Here is a 17,478-nt window from a genome sequence, read left to right as displayed (position 1 = left end):
TGTCTGTGTCTATCTATGCCTACCGACCTACCTCTGTACCTTTATTTCTGTTTTCCGTAGAAATGTAAGACCAATGTTATTTGGTTTTGCAGGCATTAATTCACTCATCCTCACAACCTAGATGACTTCCTTTTTTTTTTTTTTTTTTAAAGAAGGGTTTGTCAAATAAAAGATGGATTTCATTGTATCACTGCAGTGCCTATGATAGGCTCCCAGTGCCATTTCAGCTGCTCTGGGGTATCTGAAACACCTGCCAGGTAGGAGGCAGGATATAAAGGACTGATTTTCTGAGGTGACAGCTGGAGTGTGAGTGGAATACCTTGTGGCATGGGATTCGGGTGCCTAAATATGGATGTCTAGTGCTGTTTATGATGTTCTAGGCTTTTCAAGTGTCTTGGGTTTACATGGCAATGTTCTGATAGTGGGGAGGCTCAGGGGTGACCTCTGTGGGAAAAGATTGCCCTGCGCCAGTCACAGGTGGTTCCAAAACAGACCAACCCACGGCTGAGCCAATCAGCAAAGCTGGTGGCATCCCTGTAAAAACATATTTAAGAAAAGGTAAAAATTGTCACACAGGCAGAGCAGGAAGGGAAAAAAAGAGAGAGAACAGCAGTACAAAGAGCAAGGTGAGAGGGAGAGGAGAAGGTATTTCCCTGCAGCCCATGGTGGAGCAGGTGTTCACGCTGCAGCCCCTGAAGGATCCTGTGCTGGAGCAGATGGATGTTTGCTAAAGGAATTGCAGCCCATGGAGAGGACCCACTCTGCAGCAGAAGAAGAGCGTGAGGAGGAAGAAGCACCAGAGAGAAACTGCTCTGTATTGATCATAGCCCTCTATCCTCCACCCCCCCTGTACAGATGGTGGGGTGGAGCGAAGAGGAAGAGCCAGGCGTGAAGGAGTGAAGCTGAGCCTGGGAATAAGGATACATGGGTGGAGGGTGTTTTAGTTTTTGTCTTTGTGTCTCACCATTCTGCTCTATTTCCAATTGTCAATAAAATATATGAATCTTCCCCAAGTTGAGTCTGATTTGCTGTGATGGTAATTTCTAAGCTCTCTCCCTGTCTTTTTCTTGACCATCAGCTTTTCACTTATTCTTCTCCCCCTGTCCTATTGAGGAAGAGGAGTGAGAGAGCAGCTGCACGGGCATCTGATAGCTAACTGAGGTCAAACTCTTAAGCAAAATTCATCTTATTTTCATAGTGGTTACTTTTCTACATCTACCCTTTTTATGGAGAATTTTTGGGCAGTTGAATCTCACACTTAAGATTAGGTCAAATTAACCCTATCTGCAAGGCTGATTACAGCATCCAGAAATCCCCCCCAATATTAACACAAAGTTGATTTCCTACCCCAGAACTACTTAATGGCTTCCGGGACCTCCTTGTTTCTGAGTCTGTATATGAGGGGATTTACCATTGGGATCACAATTATATAGAAGGACAACACTTTATTCAGATTTAGGGAATTACTGGCAGGTGGTAATATATACATGACAGCAAGGATCCCATAGAAAATAGAGGTCATGGTGAAGGGAGATGAATGAGTAGAAACGGTGTTCTGCAGCCCCCTTGGGGCCACAGAAAGACAAATCAGCATCAATACAATGATCAGCAAGGTGACTGCAAAGCCAGTAAATCAGAAAAGAGCTGCTAGCTGTGGAAAAATATTCTGGTTCATTACAGCTGCATAATGAAGAGGATTGCAGACAGCTGCATAGCGATCACATGGCATCATGGCTAATAGAAGACATTGGGTTCCTGCCAAGGAGCCAAACGTACAACTATGCAGCACAGTCCCTGAAACAGAGGCTTTTTCTCTGTGAGGAAATTGGTTAGCATCCTAGGAGAAATGTTGGTGTAGCAGACCTCATGGAAGGAAGTATTACCCAAGAAAAAATAAATAGGGATGTGGTGGCTTCAGTCCACACATACGGAAAGGAGAAGAGTGATCCCGGAAACAACTACAAGATAAAGGAGCAAATTCAACACAGGGGGCCATCTCTGATGAAAATCCCAGTGCACCGAAGTCGGTCACAGAAGTTCTGTTCCCAGGGTCAGCATGCACAATGGATCTAGAGGACACGCAGTCATATAAATGAAAACTCTAGGGACACAGGAAGAATTACTTCACTGTTTTCAGTCCAACCTTGGCAAACGTTTGACAGTAAGCAAACTAGATTTATCTTCTTCACCAAGACAGCATTACTGTAGATGATTTATCCTCCTTCATGGTGAAATGCAGGGGCTTCAACCCCAAGCCCCAAGTTAAGGTTGACATCTGGGTGATTCCCACAGCCCTTCCCAAAGGGGGGGTGAGTTTGCCTTTAGGCTTCTCTCCAGGGTGCGACCGGCCTGGCCGGGAGAGCCATTGGGTAAAGGAGCCCCAGGTGTCTGCATTAAGTAAGCAAAGGTCAGGTGTCCCACTGAGGGATAAAAGCTGGGACCCCTTGCAGGCAGGGGCAGTGTCTTTTTGTGAGGTGGATGTGCTGTGTAGGGTTCTCTGTTGGGGAAGGACCTCCCGTCTCCCTGGGACTGGGCTCCAGTCAGGTCTGGCTGTTGTAGGTGTGGACTGTGTAGAGGTTCAGTATGTGGCTTCCTTGGTCTTATGTATTTGGCTTCTTGACTCGGCTGTTTCCTGTCCCTTCTCTCAGAGACTGCACATTACCATTTATTCTACCCGTTGTTGGTCGTGCGGTGTTGTTGTTGGGGTCAGTGGGATTGATGTCGATTATGTATAATCTGACTTGTTTGTACCCCCAGTGCTCACCCATGTACTGACCCTTGTGTATCAAAAGCAATTTGGTTATTGGTTCATCTTTATGCTGGCTGCATCCTTTATGCTAGACCTGATAATTGGCAAGACACATGGAGAGGTTCACATTTTTCAAGACCGAACTGACCTTTGGTAGTGCCTCGGCTTTTATATGGACTAACTGCACTAGAGTAAGTTTCCACTATTCAGCTATATTTACTCATAACAGTAACTTTCCAAAAATGTCACAGAATTGCCTAATAATTAGGTTGGAAGGGAACTCTCGAGGTCATCTAATCCAAGCAGGGTCAGGTAGAACAGGTTCCAAGACTGCGTCTAGTTGGGCTTTGAATATCTCCACAGACAGCAACTCCACAACACCCTTGGGCAACCCATTCCATTGCTCAACCACTCGCACAGTAAAAATGGTTTTATTGTGTTCAGCAGCGCTAACTGTAATACAACTGCAACACAACTGTAAGCAAGGCAGTACTCTATTTTAATGTTATTTTCGCAAGACTACCACTAAACTCAAAGGTCATGTTCCTGAAACTGCCCTATGGATGTTTGTTTTCATTTCATTTCCCTTCCTCCCAGTGTTTGATATCAACAAGCAAACTAACCAGGAGCCTGTCTCAGGATGGACGTCAACATCTGTTTTTCCATCTATAGACTTTTTAAGGCAAACAAATTTGGCTTAAAGGAGTTCAAATGCAGTGATCCTGACTGTAAATACTGGTGTTTTCATTTGCAGCCACACAGAGTTATCAGAACTGCTGAAAAATCTAGAAACTTTTTTTTTCCCCTGCTCCATTCAGGACAAAATCTCAGTATGTAAAGTTTGAGACAGTTTTGCTAAAGAAGAAAGGAATCAGTCTGAAAGTGATGCTGGAAGTCAAACCCACAGACTTTTTTATTTGCCTGTGGAATTAACAATGTATAGTATACCTAGATTCATGTCTAAGGTGGTGAACAGAGACAGAGTTCACAGTAAGTACTTTTCTCATTCATTTTATCATTTTTGTATGAGGAGTGTAGCATACCCAAAAGACTTGAAGAAGAAAAGACGATGGATCCCTCACCATTCTAGGTTAACCAGTTTTCACTTGTCTTTATTTGAGAACATTACATTTTAATTCAGATCGTTGTGTGTCTTTTACTTCAAAAGAACAGCATTCCTTCAGCGTCCCATCCTAAGCAACATTAGAATGGTGTGCTCATGCGCACGCTAGGAGCACCCATCTCCATCTGCAGTTTCCTTCTGAACAGTAGAAAGCATTGGACATAGGAGTTGGCATGTCAGAGCTACCAGAACCTGACGAAGAGAATATGACTAGAAAATAAGCCTCCAGTCCTGGCTAGGGGGGGGGTAATGGTGTCAGGGGAGACACGAAGGGCCATCTCAAGTCAGCAGGAAGTCCCGTAAACTTTGAGAAAGAATAACCAAAACCTACCTGAGCCTGTGATTGCCAATCCTAGAGCTCACATGGGAATATATGGGGTGTTTGTACAGCATAAAGAAATCAAAAATTTCTTGTGTGCAGGGAAGGTAGCATTGACGGAGTTGACCTGTGACTTGTCTTTTGGCAGCTGGTGCTCTTCTTGATGTTCAGCAGAGATTTCTTGGGCTCCCTTGTAAAACCCTTTGTTTCTGAAAGACCCTGGCTTCTTTTTATTCCAGATTTTGAAAGAAGATGGGGCTCAGAAGTCCTCATCAGAGAAGCAGACACATCTTCAATAAAACTGGAAGCAGTTGAGCTACTGAGGAATCTTTCTTGCTTTCCTCCTTCCCTCGTTGTCAGCGCACATTTCACATCCAAACTCCTGGTTCAGCCTATGGCAAGAACACCACAAGGGAATGGAGGAGTTGTACATTCAAGAATGAAAGCAAAGATGTTTGGTGATAATTGAAAGTATTCCTGGTTCATTCTTACTGCATAGCTAAGAATGGTATCAAAAGCAGAGTGCAGGAATCAACCCAATATTGTGCAGCCTACCCTCCTTGCATTGGAGTATCTTTCTGAACAACAGATTTCCTGTTTTTTGTTGTCGTTTACCAGGTTACCGTGAGTGGAAACATCCTTATAACTGCTCTGGTTGCAACTGATCAACACCTTTATGCTCTGATGTACTATTTCTAGGGACGCTGTTGTCCTTGGGGACTGATCATGGCCTCCACCATACTGCTTAGGATGCTGGTCAGCCTCCTGACAGGGGCAGGAGAATGTCTGATAGCGGCTGCCTTGCACTAATATTCTTTGGTTCATCAGGAGCTGTTGAATGTTACCTTCTGGCAGCCATGTCTTGTGATGGATATTTGGCAGGAGGTAAACCATGGCATTATACAGACCAGGTGAACCACAAGTCTTGTCTCTGGCTTGCATCCATTTCCTGGAGAAATGTTTTATGGCTATTGCTATAATAACATCATTGCTGTCTGCACTAGCTCTAGTCTCATGAAACCCTGCCTGGAGTACTGCATGCAGCTTCGAGGTCCCCAGTAAAAGAAAAACATGAACCTGTTAGAGCAGTCAGAAGAGGGCTGGAAAAGCGAGCTGAAGAGCTGGAACACTCCTTCTATGAAGAAAGGCTGAGACAGTTCAGGTTGTTCAGCCTGAAGAACGACCCATGGAGACCTTATGTCAGCCATTCAGTACACAAAGGCTGCTTATAAAAGACAGGGAGAACAACTTTTTTCCAGCGCCTGTAGCAAGAGGACAAGGGACAAGAGTTTTAAACAGAAAGAGGGTAGCCTCTGCTCCTCTTAAATGGAGTTTCTTTGTGAACAATGCAGCAGTATATCATTTGTAACACTAGAAATGCTGCCGTGCTGTCTAGATATGAAAGCTGCAGTCACCACAGTCTCCTTATACCCTGATGTCAGGATGAACTTAAAGAAGCAGATACAAACAAATTTACCATAGGAAGAGCTGTGCACACCTGCCTCGCAGCGCCGCTGTAGGGATATGATCAATGCTGTGAGAAAGCAGTTTATTGAGGTCTCTCTCCAGACTTGTGCGAGTAGCTCTCTGGAGGCCTGCACAGAAGCTCAAAACCACAGAAACAAGGCTAATCCGTGGTACATTCTTCAACTGCAAGGTTAAAATGGACAACTTGCTAATGGAGCGCTTTTCCTATAATGGAAATCCAGCTACACGGTAGAAATCCAGATGTACCTGCACACACCGTGGGATGTGGATTCTTAGTGCGCCGGCTGGCAACCAGAGCTGACTCTCTTGTCATTGTAAGGAGGGGAAGAAATGCTTCTTGACGTGATAACATTCTCTACTTACAGCTAAATTGTAAATGAAATTCTTGGGGAGGCTGCTTTGGGCTTGTTTTGGAGGGTTTTCTCATTCATATGTTTGTTTGTTTTAGAGCACTGAATTTACTTTTTTGTGAGTGTGTTTGTTTTCAAAATTCTGTCTGAGACGGGATTGTAAAGAAATGTCTGGCATTTTCTGCAATGCCCTAATGTAAGTTAGACGTTAAACCAGAATTAGTAATCATAGCAAAGGATACCTGGGATCCTGTCCCTTCCTGGAGAAAACATTTGGCTGTGCAAACTCTCTGACATGTCTTGATGATGCTAGATGCTTTGTTAAGCAACAGAGTATCGTGTTTACTTCAGGTCAGACCTATAGCTCCGAAGATCCCTTCGCTGGCAAACATGGGAGCTCTGACCTCGTGGTCCCTTGTAACTGCATATGCTGTAGACAGTTCGGTGAAGGTATCCAACGATGAGGCCAAACCTTTGTTATCTTTCCTTTACCCTTGTCCCCAGTAGTTGTCTACTCCCTCCCTTTGACTCAATACCACGCTTGTCTTTGCAGATTTTACTCTTCAGTTTATGCAGCTCTGTTGATTCCATAGCTGTAACTATTTATCCCATTGACTCCGTTATTTTCCTCTGTCTTTGCTCACGAGGACTCCAAGTGACAGATCTCTGTAATCTGTTGCTCTCCTGGAATTCTGAGAATCGAAACTAACAGCTGATGATACAAAGTCGTTCCTGCCCCTGCTCTGTGTTTAGCTGGCTTGGAAATTCTGAGGCATGACAAGGCCGAAGCATTGTCGTGTGGATCTACTGCTGATTCCTCCCAAGAAGGATCTCTCACAGGTCTGGTGGGCACAGCCCAGAACTGGAGACGACATACCGAGAGTTTCATGGTGCTTTGGTGGCAAAGGTAAAGAGGCCGTTGTGACAGCCTGGTGTGACTCCCCAACACAAAGGCCTTGCAGGGTGTTTTTTCTGGGGGGCTAAGTTTATACGCATGATCTGAGTTGTGCATAGTTCAAAGAGACAGAGGCATTTAGGACCCTAAGGATAAGGTCAGGCATCTGAGGGAGAGTCAGCCCCCGATTCAGAACAGTGCAGCAGAGTTCAGCTCAAGATTAAGCTACCTAAAGAAATGCATCTCAGTGTAGGGAACAATCCAATAGCTGTAACAAGTGGATCTGATGCCCCTGGAGTTGCCCTAGAGTCTTTCAGAGATGCACAAATGCATGACAAAAGGACATAGACCACATGGGAGACTCATACCTCACTGAAAAGCATATCCATAGGCACTACATTCCTTCTGTAGGTAGTGCAATTGCATGACAGTGCTCTCCTGAATTTAATTGCAGGTTAGTTTGCACCCCAAGCTCCTACTTCTGTCAAATTCAAGTGTTTCATTGTAGAAATGAGACCCAGACCTAAATATAGGAAACCTATATCTTTCTGTGGCCCCTCAGCACAGTCAATCTAATCCCAGTTTTGTTTGCAAGAAACTTCAGGAAAGCAGCTGGTCCCGTATTTCACTTAACACCGGGTCAAGTCTAAAGTTACCTTAGGTTGCAGAAGCCTGTCAGCTGCATTATTTTCATCTCTCCAGCTGATCTTCCTGAAATTTGAATCTGCTATCTTGGTATAAGCTACTTATTTCAGATACCAGGATCAGGCAACCAACTCCACCCAGACCAGCGCAGCTTCATCTTGGAACGTCCTGTCTCTTCTACGATCTATGTTCTTCTCTCATGACACACTACTCAAGTTTCTGTTACTGTCTGTCATGAGCAGTCCTATCCCTTCCTTATAACATCACTTCTACCCTTTCTTTTGTCATCATCTTGCTTTGAATGTCCCATGGACCCACCCCTCCACAGGCCCGTAGCCTCGATGGCTCTCTGTGATGCAGGCATCATAACTGCAGTTGTATAGATGTGAGGAAACTGGTTCCACTGGAGTGTTTTGTTGCAGAGGAATGACAAAGTGAAAATGGGACTTGATATGAGTATTATGAACAATACTATTTACACAAAATGCATTCCTGTGTAGAGAAAGCATAACTCTACCTCGTAGGCAGCTATTGGTTGTAGGCCTTGTATTGACCCAGACTGGGAGACTGTTGCGCATTTAGGAGTTAGTGATCCACACAACAGTTCACCTGAGGAGGCTCTCGGCTGGGCTGGGCTGTGCTGCGCTGCCTTTCAGGGCTGTGTGTGATGCACAAATCCTTTGCCCACAGGATACACTCTGGAGCTCGTTGGTACCGGCCATTGTGCCACCTGCACCTCCTTGCCTGTATCTGCCAGCGCAGCAAGAAGTTCTCATGTGAACAGCCCTTAGGAATACAGCTGCTTCTTGTGGGGGAATGATACAACAGCTTGAATGACCAAAAGGGAGAACTTCTCCCTATGGATAAGATCACTGTGGGAAAATCCATCCGAGTTCCATCTGACGCTGCATGGAGGCAGGTGCCCAGGTTCTGAAAGGAACATAAGATGGATGGATGAAGAAGAATACAAGAGAACTCAACAGATGAATCTGTGGGACCAAGACTGTTGGTACCATCAGGGCTTTGAATTTTTCAATCGTGGGTACAGCACGCCAGAACCTTTGGCATCAGATCGGATGCACCTGTCCTAGAGGGGGAAAGGATCTTGGGGCAGGAGTTACCTGGGCTATTGATAGAGCTTTAAACTAGATTTGAAGGGGGAAGGGGGCAAAACATTGGCCATCTGAAGTGCATGTATACCAATGCACACAGCATGGGTAACAAACAGGAGGAGCTTGAAGCCGTGATGAAACAGGAAAATTATGATGTTGTTCCTATCACAGAAACACGGAGGGATGTCTCCCATCACTGGAGTGCGCCAGCTGATGGCTACAGGCTCTTTAGGAGGGACAGACCGGGAAGGAGAGGTGGTGGGGTGGTGCTGTATGTTAGGGACTGTTATGCTTGCTTTGTGTACAAGTGTAGTGAAGACAGGGTGGAGTGTCTTTGCATTAGAATCAGGGGGAAGGCCAACAGGGCAGATGTTGTAGTAGGAGTCTACTACAGGCCACCCGCCCAGGATAGAGATGTGGATGCAATATTCTATAGGCACTTAGGAGAAATCTCATGATCACTTGCCCTTGTTCTTGTGGGGGACTTCAACTTCCCAGACATCTGCTGGAAATACAACACAGCAGAGCAGGACCTGTCCCGGAGATTCCTGGAATGTGTGGGAGAGAACTTCCTGATGCAACTGGTGAGTGAACCGACCAGAGAAAGTGCCCTGCTGGATCTCCTCTTTGTGAACAGAGAAGGGCTGGTGGAGGATGTGGCAGTTAGAGGCAGATTTAGTCACACCAATCATGAAATAGTAGTTCTCTGTTCTTAGAGAGGCCAGGAGAGGGGGCACCAGAACTGACATCCTGGACTTCCAAACGGCTGACTTTGACTTGTTTAGGCACCTGCTTGACAGGATCCCCTGGGAGACTCCCCTGAAGGGTACAGGGGCCCAGGAGGGCTGGGCGCTCTGTAAGAAGGAATTGTTAATGGCTCAGGAGCCAGCGGTCCCCAGGTGCTCTAAGAGAAGCCGACACCAGAGAAGACCACCCTGGGTGAACAGGGAGCTTTGGCTGCAACTCAGGGAGAAAAGGAGAGTTTACAGCCTTTGGAAGAAGGGGCTAGCCACACACCGTGATTACAGAGAGGCTGTGAGGCTATGCAGGGAGGAAATCAGAAGGGCTAAAGCCCAACTGGAAATTAATCTGGCTTCAGCAATCAAAGACAAAAAGAAATGTTTCTCTAAGTATGTCAGTAGCAAAAGAAAGACCAGGGAGAGTCTCCATCCCCTTCTAAATGCAAGAGGAAACATGATAACAAGTGCTGAGGAGAAGGCTGAGCTCCTTAATGATTTCTTTTCCTCAGTTTTTAATAGCCAGGTTAGTTGTACTGATGAAATCCAGCCTCCACAGCCAGAAGACAGAGACTGGGAGAACGACCCCCCTGCAATCCAGGAGACAGTCAGTGACCTGCTGCATCACACAGACACACACAAGTCTATGGGACCAGATGGGATACAGCCGAGGGTGCTGAAGGAGCTGGCTGGGTGCTCGCCAAGCCGCTTTCCATCATTTACCAGCAGTCCTGGCTGACCGGGGAGGTGCTGACAGATTGGAAATTGGCCAATGTGACACCCGTCTATGAGAAGGGCCGGAAGGATGATCTGGAAATGACAGGCCTGTTAGCTTGACATCAGTGCCTGGGAAGCTGATGGAGCAGCTCATCCTGAGTACCATCATACAACACCTGCGGGACAACCAGATGCTCAGGCCCAGTCAGTGGGATTATGAAAGGCAGGTCCTGCTTGACAAACCTGATCTCCTACGACAGGGCGACCTGCTTATTGGATGAGGGAAAGGCTGTGGATGTTGTCTACCTTGACTTCAGTAAGGCCTTTGACACCTTTCCCACAGCATTCTCATGGCAAAACTGGCTGCTCGAGGCTTGGATGGGCACACGCTTTGCTGGGTAAAAACTGGCTGACGGCCAGGCCCAGAGTTGTGATGAATCGAGTTAAATCTGGTTGGTGGCCGGTCACGAGTGGTGTCCCCCAGGGCTGGGTGTTGGGGCCACTCCTGTTTAACATCTTTATTGATGATCTGGACGAGGGGATCGAGGGCACCCTCAGTCAGTTTGCAGATGACACCCAGCTGGGTGGGAGTGTTGATCTGCTCGAGGGCAGGGAGGCTGCAGAGAGACCTGGACAGGCTGGAGCCATGGGCTGAGCCCAACTGGGGGAGTTTCACTGAGGCCAAATGCCGGGGGCTGCCCTTGGGCCACAACAACCCCCAGCAGGGCTACAGGCTTGGTGGGGAATGGCTGGAGAGCTGCCAGTCAGAGAGGGACCTGGGGGGTGATTGACAGCTGGCTGAACAGGAGCCAGCAGTGTGCCCAGGGGGCCAAGAAGGCCAATGGCATCCTGGCTTGTGTCAGCACTGGCGTGGCCAGCAGGGACAGGGAAGGGATCTGAGCCCTGTGCTCGGCACTGGGGAGGCCGCCCCTCGCTGAGTGGGTTCAGTTTTGGGCCCCTCACCCCAAAAAGGCCATTGAATGACTCGAGCGTGGCCAGAGAAGGGCAACGGAGCTGGGGCAGGGTCTGGAGCACAGGTCTGCTGGGGAGCGGCTGGGGGAACTGGGGGGGTTCAGTCTGGAGAAGAGGAGGCTGAGGGGAGACCTCCTGGCCCCCTCCAACTCCCTGCCAGGAGGGTGCAGAGAGGGGGGATGAGTCTCTGGAGCCAAGGAGCCAGCGCCAGGCCCCGAGGGAATGGCCTCAAGCTGCCCAGGGCAGGGTCAGGCTGGCTCTGAGGAAGGATTTCTGTGCAGAAGGGGCTGTTGGGCGTTGGAATGGGCTGCCCAGGGCAGGGGGGGAGTCCCCATCCCTGGAGGGGTTGAAGAGTCGGGCTGAGCCAGCGCTGAGGGATCTGGTGGAGCTGGGAATGATCAGGGTGAGGTTCATGGTTGGACTAGATGATCCTCAAAGTCTCTCCAGTCTGGATGACTCTGTGATTCTGTGATAAGCCATGATTGCTAATAGGAAACACTCAGATGTAGTGCAGAATATCAGCAAGTTTAATTGCAAAGCACAAGCTGTGAAAGTAGAGGTCTTCCTCTCTGACAACAAATTTGTCAACAATTTTGGCACAATATCTAATCTGTAGCCGACCTCAATCAAAGACAAATTCTTAACAAAATAGTACATGGGTACATGAAGGGCAGGGTCAACAGCTGCAATGAGGACAATGAGAATGTTTCCCGTCATAGTGGCCATGAAGACCAGGAGAACTACCACAAAGAGTAAGAATTGGAGTTGGGCAAGATGAGTGAAACCCAGCAGGATGAAGTGAACTATTCTTGTGATGTTTCCCAAATTCTGAATTTCCTCATTCTGCATCTGAAGGAAAAATAAATCCAGCAGTTTAATCCACTGTGATGATTTTGCAGGTGAGTGTCCGTAGAAGGTGTCAATGGAATGATAACATAAGATGGGCTGGTTGTAGTTCAAATAGCTTTATGAGCCTCCTTAACAGACTTATGGAAATACCAAAATTTTTCACTTTGAAGATCTGGATACTCCTCTACAACCTGACACATAAACATATTCAGAAGTACACCCCCATTATCCTTCCATATTTAAACCACTCACATGAAGAATCACTCAGAGACACTCGCATGCACTTATATGTACACACGCAATCACACAGAAACACAAGCGTGTTTATGCATCTAGATGCAGAACCCTCATTCTCCCTTCCATCCCCCTCATGCTTACATCTAGTGTCCATCAACGCACAACAAATACAAAACCCCTTTATGTTTATAGAAACAACCAAAGTTATACTATTGCTGAGCATGAGCAATAGCTTTCTCCTTAAGTAGTCCTAATGAAGATAGGTTGGTTGCAATCTGTGTAAGATGTGGGAAGTAAATCTTCCACTTTACTTTAGCCCAAAACAACATCCCATCTTTTATCATGCTGAAGATGCCAGTGATAAATAATGTTTTTCAGATAAAGTTCTGAACCTCAACGATATTGAAGGATCTTTTGAGTTATGAGGTTGAGGAGGAAGCCAATATTTAAAAGACACCTTGATTTAAGCCACACAGTGAGGATAAACTAATATTTACTGCAAAACTTTTTTTTCCCCCTAATATTTTATTAGCATCAAAATAATGATTCCTTTTTTTCATTTCCACTGCCACTAAACTTGACTGGGTATTTTTTTTTTTTAATACTTATTTTTAAAATAAAAAAGAAAAGTATTTTCAGTTACTAAACTGGGGTTTGTAAACTGTCTAATGTGGTTTTACTCTTCTTTCCCATAAATTGTATGAGAGAAGGGGAAAAACTTAAATACTGTTTTTTCTTTGCATGACAGTTGAAAATTGAATTTGTTTTTATGTTTTAAAACAGAATACTTTCATAAAAGAAGGAAACTAAAAGGTCAAAACTATGTAGACAAATGTAAATGCAGAAATGCAAAATGACATTTTACACTGCTACCTATTTCCAAGAAAAACATAACACATCTTTTCCTCATTTATTTTTGGTCTTGAAAGAACTTACCACATTAATTTGATTAACATTTCTTGTCGGATGAGTCTAGCTAGTGTAGACTTCTTGGGGAAAAAACCTGGTATCTGCCTTCATCTAGCTGCTCTTAGTCATTAGCAAAATAACTCCCCTAGCACTTTTCCTTGATGCATTTAAAATTGTGGTTGTGGGAGGATCTTAAGAGTAATGTTTATTTTTAGACACAATAAGAAAGATGTATCTTTCTTGAGAGTAGAATATCTAGAGAGTAGAATATTAAGGAGAGAAAGTGCATTTAACTTCCAATTTTTTACCACTTATTTGCCACTCCAAAACGGTAAGCATCTTGTATAGGTCCTGTGTCTTATCTACCAAACCTGTTAAATTATCCCAGATGTCATAATGAGTCTAAGCTGACAATAGATGCTTTTTGTTAGGAAAATGAATCTTGCTGTAGGTATCTAGATCCTATTTATAGGCAACAGAGTCACAATACAGGACACAATTTTTTGACTGACTGAACAGACATACAAATGCATCCTATAGGCACTACTCAAAACAGATCTCTCTGTGTGATTCACCTCCATAGGAAATGCCTCATGTTACCCATTTTCTGTATACTATAGATATCTATGCTGGTACATGTAGCTCTACGAACTCTCCTTCAGACTTCTTGAGAAGTGTTTCAGGTCCTCATGGTTAGCATGTGTTCTTTCAGGAACAGAACAACTCCACACAAGTCAGTGTGCAAGACATAATATGAGGATGAGCCTGCTCTCTAGGACCAGACAGCTACACACAGCCTCACTGAATGTGGTGATTCCCTGTCTAGCAAGCCCTTCCTGTAAAGACATGCCACCGTAGAACAAAGCAGGATTTGACCTGCCACAAGATAAAGCAGGAAAGAGAAGTGGAGATGAGAAAGAGAAGAGCAGTAAATGGAAGGCTAGAGGGAGAAATGTCAGGGGGAGCCATGACTACACATCACCATCCTCCCTTACTCTTTTTTAGTCTAGACAAGGCAAGGGACAAGTTATCACACAAGTGTGGGAATGTTGTTTAGTTTTCTTCCTCGGCATTCCGAGGAGCATTAGGGATGTTCTGAACCACTCAGCTAGGGAAGAGCAATGTTTCTATGCAATCACTCTTTGTTTACACTCAACACTTACACCAGGAGCCGGGAACAACATCCTGTCTTGGGGGAAGGTGACAGCAGTAAAGTCAATGACCCAGAAACATAGGCTTGTAAGAAAACCATAGTACCCTCATCCCTCTTTTCAAGGGTGTTGAGTGATGTCTTCGTAAGAATAATACCATCTTTGAAAGACAGTGGCAATGACCAAAATTCCCAAGTGACTGGAAAAAGAAAAATTTCACACCAAATTTTCCAGCAAGAATATAGGAAAATATTTCATTCTCCAGCAAGATTATGGAGCAAATATTCCTGGAAACCCTGTCCAGGCACAGAAATGACAAGAAACTGACTGAGAACAGCCAGCATGGATCACTCAAGGGAAAATCATGCCTGAGTATCCTGGTTTGCTAAGAAAAGACTTTGGAATTTTTTAAATTACCTATTTTGTTTTGAAAACGCAAAAAAAAAAAAAAAATCAACAAAAACCCCAAAATCCCAAACCCAACAAAACTAAACAAAAGAAAACCTATGGCTTCTTTGTGACTCTTGCACAGAAACATGGCACAGTTTCTGGTCCAGAATGGCTCAATCCATTCCACCTGTACCATGAAGATTAGACAGTAAACTGATGTCTTCTCCATGTATGTGTTTCCTTGAGTGACAGATATTTAGCTTTCTCCAAATGGAAAACCACGATAGAAATAGCATCTAGCCAACTAACCTGAGTAAGCAGCTAAGCACCACGCAGCTGCTTGCTTACTTTCCCTCCTCAGCAGAATGGGGGAGACAATTGGAAGAGTAAAAGTGAGAAAACTCGTGGGTTGAGATAAAGACAGTTTAATAGTTAAAGAAAAGGTTTCCTGTGCAAGTAAAGCAAAGTAATGAATCCATTCACTACTTTGCGTGGGCAGGCAGGTGTTTAGCCATTTCCAGGAAAGCACGGCTCCATCACGCATAACAGAAACAAACTGTTGCTGTTCATGAAACAAATAACATAACTCTGAACATCTCCCACTTCCTCCTCCTTTCCCCCAGCTTTTACCACTGAGCAAGATGTCATATGAAATGAAATATCCCTTTGGTCAGTTGGGGTCAGCAGTCCTGGCCTTGTCCCCTCACAGCTTCTTGTGCGACCCCGGCTTGCTCACTGGCAGTGCAGTGTGAGGAGCACAAAAGGCCTTGATGCACTGCTCAGTAGTAACTAAAACATCAATGTGTCATGAACACTCTTTTGGTCACAAATTCAAAACAGAGCACCATATGAGCTACTATGAAGAAAGTTAACTCTATCCCAGACAAAAACAATATAACAGTGCAGATCAGAGGAGCGGTGCCCTCAACCAAAACAATTGGCAGTTTGGGCAAGTTCTAAGAACTCCTTTAGTTTGAGAATTATTTTATTAAATCCACATGAGAGACAGAGTGAGACCCATCATATTAACAGAGAATATGATCACATTGAATTATCTGCTACAGGATGATTGATTTTCTAGTTGTACATAGGAAGATAATGGAATGTAAAGGCAAGGAATCACCCCAGTAAACTTTGGTCATACCAGCAACTTTCTAGACTCCATGGATTCCTTACCTTCAGGAGGAATTTATGTACCTTGACAACGTGATACCTTTAAAGGACCTTTAATGTATCCTTTGGCTTCCAGCTGCTGTTCCAGAAGGATGTGGTTCTTCTGTAAGTCCTGTGTATGACATATCAGGTTGGAGAGGATCTCTGATGTTTTCTGATTCATTCCCACTTGGAGCATAGCCAATTTAGAAGAGATTGTTTAAGACCTTATTCAGGTAAGCTTTGATTATCTCCAATCATGGAGATTCTATCATCATATCTGCTAGCTTTGGACTGCTAAACTGATCTGTGTGATAGAATGAAGTACAGACTGGAGAAAAAAATGTCTGTGGGTTAAGGGACACATGTCAGGACCTGTATGTTGGTGTCCATGTGTAGGATAGATATTGAAGGTCCTGTTATTGTCATAGGTGTTCTTAGGTTGGATTCAATTGACTAAACATAAGGTTTTAATGATGCTTCTGAGTCTGTGGAATGATTGATGTGACTCAGAATATTTCAGCTTCTCCAGAAGGATGGTTTCCTATAACCCCTGTATAATATCTGATAGTCTTTTGGAGATGTGTCAGATACCCAAGTTCAAATAAGAAGACACTGTACACTGCTTTCTAGACACTTGGCTTGTTCCTCTAAGGTAAGGAGAAAAAAATGCCAACCCTGGCAGCAGCTATATCATGGCATTCTTATAGCTTGAAATTATTGTAAGTTATTCAGAAGCATTTTCTTAAAAAGAAAAAAAAAAAAAAAAGAAAAAAAAAAAAGTGTTCTGCTTGCCACAAGCTTTAATAAAATATACAAAGAACAAAGTGGTTTTAGTTAATTTATTGTGTATTTATTTCATAATCAGCAGCACCAGAACTGACTAGACGAGCCAGAAGAAAAATGAGCCCCCATCAGTGAACAAACTCACAGATAATGTATTAACCTGATTAGTAAAATGAGCAGATATTTGCCTTATACTTCCTGCTACAAAAACCAAAACAAAATAAAACAAAAAACAACTGAGATGATAATTGCAACAGCAATGAGAAGTTATACTGTTGCTGGTGTGAGTGCTCAGCAATGAGGAATGAAAGGCAAAAGGGAATAATAGAGTCAAGTTTAAGGATATGAAATCCACCAGAAGTCATTTCAGTTTACAGTGATAACATTGGAAGTGTTCTTGAAGCAGTAACTTATTGTACTGTATCTTATTATGTTTTTAATGATTCGGTTCTACTTTCTTCATACTTATCTGTTAGGTACTTGCAGAAAGCAATAAGGTACTCCTGAGCCTTCTTTCCTTAAGACTGAACAAACCCAGTGATGGAGCAGCCATAAAGGCAACCCAGTGATAATGGAAAAATACTGACAGAGAAGAGTATGTGCTCAGCTGAGAGGTCAGGACATCCTTGATATGCACAGCTCGGAGCCCGAGATAAGCACAGAACAAAGAAACCACAATAACAAACTGACCTTCTAGGAAAGGAGAACTCAGCAACAACTGTTCCACAAACTGGTGTCCCAATTATGTACCCACACCCCTTATGCCCATTTATGTATCTACACCAAAGATATAAAAGTAGCTCTCTATCTACCCAAAGTGAGCTTCTCTGTGTGAGATCTCCCATACAGACCAGACCCTTGTCTGGGACGCTTGGCTGACTCTGGACTCCGTGACAC

At 44.5% G+C, this 17,478-nt stretch overlaps 1 protein-coding gene across 1 annotated transcript in view; it reads right to left on the bottom strand.

Annotated features, from left to right (window-relative positions):
* The window catches only part of LOC141970539 (von Willebrand factor A domain-containing protein 5A-like), a 120,448-nt gene that overhangs the window by 47,664 nt on the left and 55,306 nt on the right, over positions 1–17,478 (bottom strand).

This window comes from Athene noctua, chromosome 25 (assembly GCF_965140245.1).
Source record: "Athene noctua chromosome 25, bAthNoc1.hap1.1, whole genome shotgun sequence".
Taxonomy (NCBI): Eukaryota; Metazoa; Chordata; class Aves; order Strigiformes; family Strigidae; genus Athene; species Athene noctua.
This window is presented reverse-complemented; position numbering and strand designations above follow the sequence as displayed.